At 38.3% G+C, this 6,550-nt stretch overlaps 1 long non-coding RNA gene across 1 annotated transcript; it reads left to right on the top strand.

Moving 5' to 3' along the window:
* The first annotated feature begins 1,162 nt into the window (after nt 1-1,162).
* LOC110754312 (uncharacterized) lies at nt 1,163-3,498 on the top strand. The gene is made up of 2 exons (XR_002526276.2): nt 1,163-1,314; nt 2,956-3,498. It is a non-coding gene; the product is annotated as an uncharacterized LOC110754312 (long non-coding RNA).
* Nucleotides 3,499-6,550: the final 3,052 nt, after the last annotated feature.

The following is a 6,550-nucleotide window of genomic DNA, read 5'->3' as shown; positions in this document are numbered from 1 at the left end:
AATTCATGTTCATAGGCAGGTTGATCCTAATTGGAGTGGTTGGTGTTTTGGGAAGTTCTAGAGATCGGATTTCACTCAAACTTAACCAAATGACTCCTCCCACCATATGATGATGTTGCCCATGTTTTGCTCTCGATCCGAAATCAATAGGTGTAAGAAATTGGACAATTTATGTTCAAAGGAAGTTCGTTCCGAATCGGAGTGGTTTACGTATTCCACAGTTCTAGAGATCGGATTTCGCTGAAAACTAACCAAATGACGCCTCCCACCATATTATGATGTTGCCCAAGTTTTGGGCTGTATCCGAAATCAATAGGTGTAAGAAATTGGACAATTCAAGTTCAAAGGTAGTTCGTTTCTAATTGGACTGGTTGGTGTATTGGGTAGTTCTAGAGATTGGATTCCACTCAAAATAAACCAAATGACTCCGCCCACCATGTTGTGATGTTACCCAAGTGTTGGGAACGATCTGAAATAAATAGGTGTATGAAATTGGAAAATTTTAGTTCAAAGGCAGTTCGTTCCTTATTGGAGTGGGTGGGGTTTTGGGTAGTTCTAGAGATTGGATTTCACTCAAAGTTAACCAAATGACTCCTCCCACCATGTTATGATGTTGCCCAAGTTTTGGGCTCGATCCGAAACCAATAGGTGCAAGAAACTGGACAATTTCTGTTCAAAGGCGGTTCGTTCCTAATCGGAGTGGTTGGTGTATTCCATAGTTCTAGAGATCGGATTTCACTCAAAACTAACCAAATGACTCCTCCCACCATATTATGTTGTTGCCCAAGTTTTGGGCTCGATCCGAAATCAGTAGGTGTAAGAAATTGGACAATTGAAGTTCAAGGCCAGTTCGTTCCTAATTGGAGTGGTTGGTGTTTTTGGTAGTTCTAGAGATTGGATTTCACTCAAACTTAGGTGGCGTTTGGCCCCGCTGAAATTTTTTTAAAAGCAGCTTTAATAAAAATTTGGCATGAGTTGGGTGTTTGGTAAACCCAAAAAAAGGCGCTTATTTTAAAAACACCAATCATAAAAAGCAAAAACTCAAAGCTGCCAATACCCAGCTTTCAAAAGCTGCTTAAAAAAAGAGCCGGTTTTTTTATTAATGAAAGTTTCATTATTCCTATAATGCCCCTAAATATTTTACGAAAGGACAACGTTTGACCCTCTCTCAAACTTTTAGATCTCACGACCTCAATCTCTCACAGACCTTCACTCTCTGCTCTTCTCACTTTTCTTCTTCTTCCTCCCCTTGCATCTCAAAATTCCAGTCTCAATCAAGGAAGCTAATTGCCAACAATAATCAGCTATTCATCAGTGAGTTCATCTTTTCATTACATTTATGATTTGTGGGTTTATATATGTTATGAAATTTGGTTTTTTTTTGTTTCTATGAGATTGAGGGCTTTGTGTTCTTGGGGCTTTAGGGGGAAGACACGGGAGAGACAGAGAGATAGAGAGAGAGAGTTTTTGTACTGGGTTTGTCTATCCTTGCTTTTTGGCAAGGTTTTGTTTTCTCCCTAGCTTGGTCTGAGGTTTTCAATTGGCCTTTGGGTCAGACTTCTGTCTCTGTTTCTCTTTCTCTGAAACATGTCTGTCCTAGATCCTTTTTTTCTCTAGATTACCCAACCATCATTGTTCATAGCTCATTGTATAGTTTAGTACAGTTCCAAAATCTTAAGAACAAAACCTGCTAGGCCAATCTGGTTCTTTACATACATTTTTTTTCCTCACAATCACACCGGGTGCAAAGTATTTTAGATTAGGTGATATAGATGGTAGATGTTTTCTATGGTATAAGGAAGTTTTTAGTTAAAATAAGAATTTATCTATTCTAGATTGTAAACCATTGATCGAAATTGTTTAGTTTTTAGGTTAACTTTTTCAGGATTATCTATACAGAAGAACAATATATATATATAATTGCAACCCAAGTCCCCAAAAGTCAAGTCCCGTGTTGATTTTTCCACCATAGAACATATGCTTGGTAGGATCCTAGTGCCTCTCCTTTTCTTCTTTTGTGTTTTAACCACTGATTCAAGCGGGTGTCAAATGACTACCAGAGGAAACCATGTCTTTAAATTGTGGCTGAGGCTTGTGTGAGCTACATCTGCTGCTTAATTCGAGGCAGCTGAAGTGCTCAATTTCTTTCATTATGAGGGATCCAACGGTGCCTCTGGTGCCTATTTCCACAGGAGCATATGCAGCCATTTTTGCAGCATCTCTGTTGGCAATGGTGCTGGATTTAGACATGTTTAGTTCTTGTTGGAGTGGAGGGGGTGGCTTGTGGATGAAAAGAGGTGGTTTTGGGTTCCGTCTTGGGTGGGGAATGTGCTTTTCTTTTGGGACATATGGTGTTTGGCCTTTGCTATTTCACAAGGATTCTTTGTCGTGTGTTCCTTATCTAAAGTGAACAGCATTTGTTGAGTTGGCTGGTTATATACTCACCCCATGTTTGTAGCATGCTGGCCACTGTGGTAAGCTGGAAATTTTGGCTAAGAGATTCAATAACAATGTTCCCTAGTTAGCTGGAAATATTGGCTAAGACTTTACGTCATCTTTGTCTCCTCTTGGCAGAATAGGCTAGCTAGTTCCTCAAGTAATATATATTAAAGATTAGGAAAATTATATAGTTCTTGTTCTTATGTCAATTGTCAAAGTGATCAATTTATTTTCATGTGTGGATTCTTCTTGTTCTTGGTTTTCTTTCATGAATCATTAGGAAAACTCCATGCTTGGACTCTTTGTCCCTTGTTGAGATTGAGAAGTGGGTTTAAGGAAGTTTTTTTGGGAGCCATCATCATTTTTAAACATATAGCATATAGTGGGAAATTTTGCTATTATCTATTTCTCATGTAGGAAAAGGAAAGTTTGCTATTTTTATGCTTTCAGTATAATGTATATTGGGATAATTATTTGCTATTATCTATTTCTCATACTCAACACATATTGCTTTAGTAAGGATGGGAAAGAATGTGGGAAGTTCATCAAAAGCTCCAGCTACATGGAATAACCATAATATATCCATATTCTGTGATCTGTGCATCAAGGAGGTGGATGCCGGACGTCGTCCTGGCACTCATTTTAAAAAAGAAGGATGGGAAAATTTTAAGAGATATGCCTAATTATCCATTCAACAAGCAAGTGAAGATAGTCATTGCTACAATGACACTTCATAATTATATAAGGAGGCATGCCCAACGTGATAGACATTTTGATGCTTCAAATGATATCTTAAGTGAAGAGATAGGTGAGGATATTGATGTACAACAAGAACATAGTCTTCATGACAATGGAACACAAGATATGGAAGCATTGAGAAATAGTATCGCTACAAGTTTAATGAATACATCTAATTAGCTTCTTTTATATTGTAGTCATCTATTTGGGCATGTTAAAATTGAACAAGTTTTGTATATTTGTTATGCTAACCCTCTCCGAAGCCCTCAAAACAAGTTGTTATTATTAATATAACAATATTTATAAATACTTTTGTTACAATATTGATTTATAATTTATGGTAATATATGTGTGCTAATTGTAGATTACAATTTTTGATTTAAAAAAAAAGTGTAAATTATAAAAAGAAAAAAAAATTATGTAGTGAAGTTTGTTTTCTTTTTTTTAAAGTAGAAAAAGAATGAAGAAAAAAACAAACAATTTCATCACCATGCCCTTTTCGGTCATTATACATATTAAAAGCACTTCTGATAAAAATTTACCAAACACTTCGACTACTCACATCAATTTTTCAAATACAGTTTAGCAAACGCCTAACTGCTTTTTTTCACAGCAGTTTTTTTTAAAAGCATAGCAGAAGCAGTTTTTTTTAAAAGCACGGCAATGCCAAACTAGCCCTTAACCAAATGACTCCGCCCACCATATTGTGATGTTGCCCAAGTTTTGGGCTCGATCCGAAATCAATGGGTGTAAGAAATTGGACAATTCAAGTTCAAAGGCAGTTCGTTCCTAATTGAGGTGGTTGGTGTATTGGGTAGTTCTAGAGATTGGATTTCACTCAAACTTAACCAAATGACTCCTCCCACCATATGATGTTGTTGCCCACGTTTTGGGCTCGATCCGAAATCAATAGGTGTAAGAAATTGGACAATTCAAGTTCAAAGGCAATTCGTTCCAAATTGGAGTGGTTGGTGTTTTGGGTAGTTCTAGAGATTGGATTTCACTCAAACTTAACCAAATGACTCCTCCCACCATATTATGATGTTGCCCAAGTTTTGGGCTCGATCCGGAAACAGTTGGTGTAAGAAATTGGACAATTCAAGTTCAAAGGCAGTTCGTTCCTAATTGGAGTGGTTGGTGTTTTGGGTAGTTCTAGAGATCGGATATCACTCAAACATAACCAAATAACTCCTCCCACCATATTATGATGTTGCCCAAGTTTTGGGCTCGATCCGAAATCAATATGTGTTAGAAATTGGACAATTCAAGTTCAAAGGCAGTTCGTTCCTAATTGGAGTGGTTGGTGTTTTGGGTAGTATTAGAGATCGGATTTCACTCAAAATTAACCAAATGACTCCTACCACTATATTATGAAGTTGCCCAAGTTTTGGGTTCAATCCGAAATCAATAGGTGCAAGAGATTGGACAATTCAAGTTCAAAGGCAGTTCGTTCCTAATTGGAGTGGTTGGTGTTTTGGGTAGTTCTAGAGATTGGATTTCACCCAAACTTAACCAAATGACTCCACCCACCATATTATGATGTTGCCCAAGTTTTGGGGTTGATCCGCAATCTATAGGTGTAAGAAATTGGACAATTCGAGTTCAAAGGCAGTTCGTTCCTAATTGAAGTGGTTGGTGTATTCCATAGTTCTAGAGATCGGATTTCACACAAAATTAACCAAATGACTCCTTCCACCATATTATGATGTTGTCCAAGTTTTGGGGTTGATCCGCAATCAATAGGTGTAAGAAATTGGACAGTTCAAGTTCAAAGGCAGTTCGTTCCTAATTGGAGTGGTTGGTGTTGTGGGTAGTTCTAGAGATCGGATTTCACTCAAACTTAACCCAATGACTCCTCCCACCATATTATGATGTTGCCCAAGTTTTGGGTTCGATCTGAAATCAATAGGTGCAAGAGATTGGACAATTCAAGTTCAAAGGCAGTTCGTTCCAAATGGAGTGGTTGGTGTTTTGGGTAGTTCTAGAGATTGGATTTCACTCAAACTTAACCAAATGACTCCACCCACCATATTATGATGTTGCCCAAGTTTTGGGCTCGATCCGAAATCAATAGGTGTAAGAAATCGGACAATTCAAGTTCAAAGGCAGTTTGATCCTAATTGGAGTGGTTGGTGTTTTGGGAAGTTCTAGAGATCGGATTTCACTCAAACTTAACCAAATGACTCCTCCCACCATATTATGAGGTTGCCCAAGTTTTGGGCCCGATCAGATATCAATAGGTTTAAGAAATTGGACAATTCAAGTTCGAAGACAGTTCTTTCCTAATTGGAGTGGTTGGTGTTTTGGGTAGTTCTAGACATTGGATTTCACTCAAACTGAACCAAATGACTCCTCCCACCATATTATGATGTTGCCTGAGTTTTGGGCTCGATCCGAAATCAATAGGTGTAGGAAAGTGGACAATTCAAGTTTAAACGCAATTCGTTCCTAATTGGGGTGGTTGGTGTATTGGGTAGTTCTAGAGATCTTATTATCCTTAAAATTAACCAAATGACGCCTCCCACCATATTATGATATTGCCCAAGTTTTGGGCTCGATACGGAATCAGTTGGTGTAAGAAATTGGACAATTCAAGTTCAAAGGCAGTTCGTTCCTAATTGGAGTGGTAGATTGGATTTCACTCAAACTTAACCGAATGACTCCTCCCACCATATTATAGTGTTGCCCAAGTTTTGTGCTCGATGCGAAATAAATCGGGGTAAGAAATTGGACAATTCAAGTTCAAAGGCAGTTCGTTCCTAATCGGAGTGGTTAGTGTATTCCATTGTTCTAGAGATTGGATTTCACTCAAAACTCACAAAATGACTCCTCCCACCATATTATGATGTTGCCCAAATTTTGGCCTCGATCCGAAATCAATAGGTATAAGAAATTGGACAATTCAAGTTCAAAGGCTGTTCGTTCCTAATTGGAGTGGTTGGTGTTTTGGGTAGTTGTAGAGATCGGATTTCACTCAAAATTAACCAAATGACTCTTGCCACCATATTATGATGTTGCCCAAGTATTGGGCACGATCCGAAATAAATAGGGGTAAGAAATTGGACAATTCAAGTTCGAAGGAAGTTCGTTCCTAATTGGGGTGGTTGGTGTTTTGGGTAGTTCAAGAGGTCGGATTTCACTCAAACTTTACCAAATGACTCCTCCCACGATATTATGATGTTGCCCAAGTTTTGGGCTCGATCCGAAATCGATAGGTGCAAGAAATTGGACAATTCAAGTTCGAAGGCAGTTCGTTCCTGATTGGAGTGGTTTGTGGTTTAGGTAGTTCTGGAGATCGGATTTCACCCAAACTTAACCAAATGACTCCTCCCACCATATTATGATGTTGCCCAAGTTTTGGGCTCGATCCGAA

The sequence above is a fragment of the Prunus avium genome, chromosome 1 (assembly GCF_965620075.1).
Source record: "Prunus avium chromosome 1, drPruAviu1.hap1.1, whole genome shotgun sequence".
Lineage (NCBI taxonomy): Eukaryota > Viridiplantae > Streptophyta > Magnoliopsida > Rosales > Rosaceae > Prunus > Prunus avium.
The sequence above is the reverse complement of the archived record's forward strand: the minus strand, read 5'-3'. Positions and strand labels throughout refer to the sequence as shown.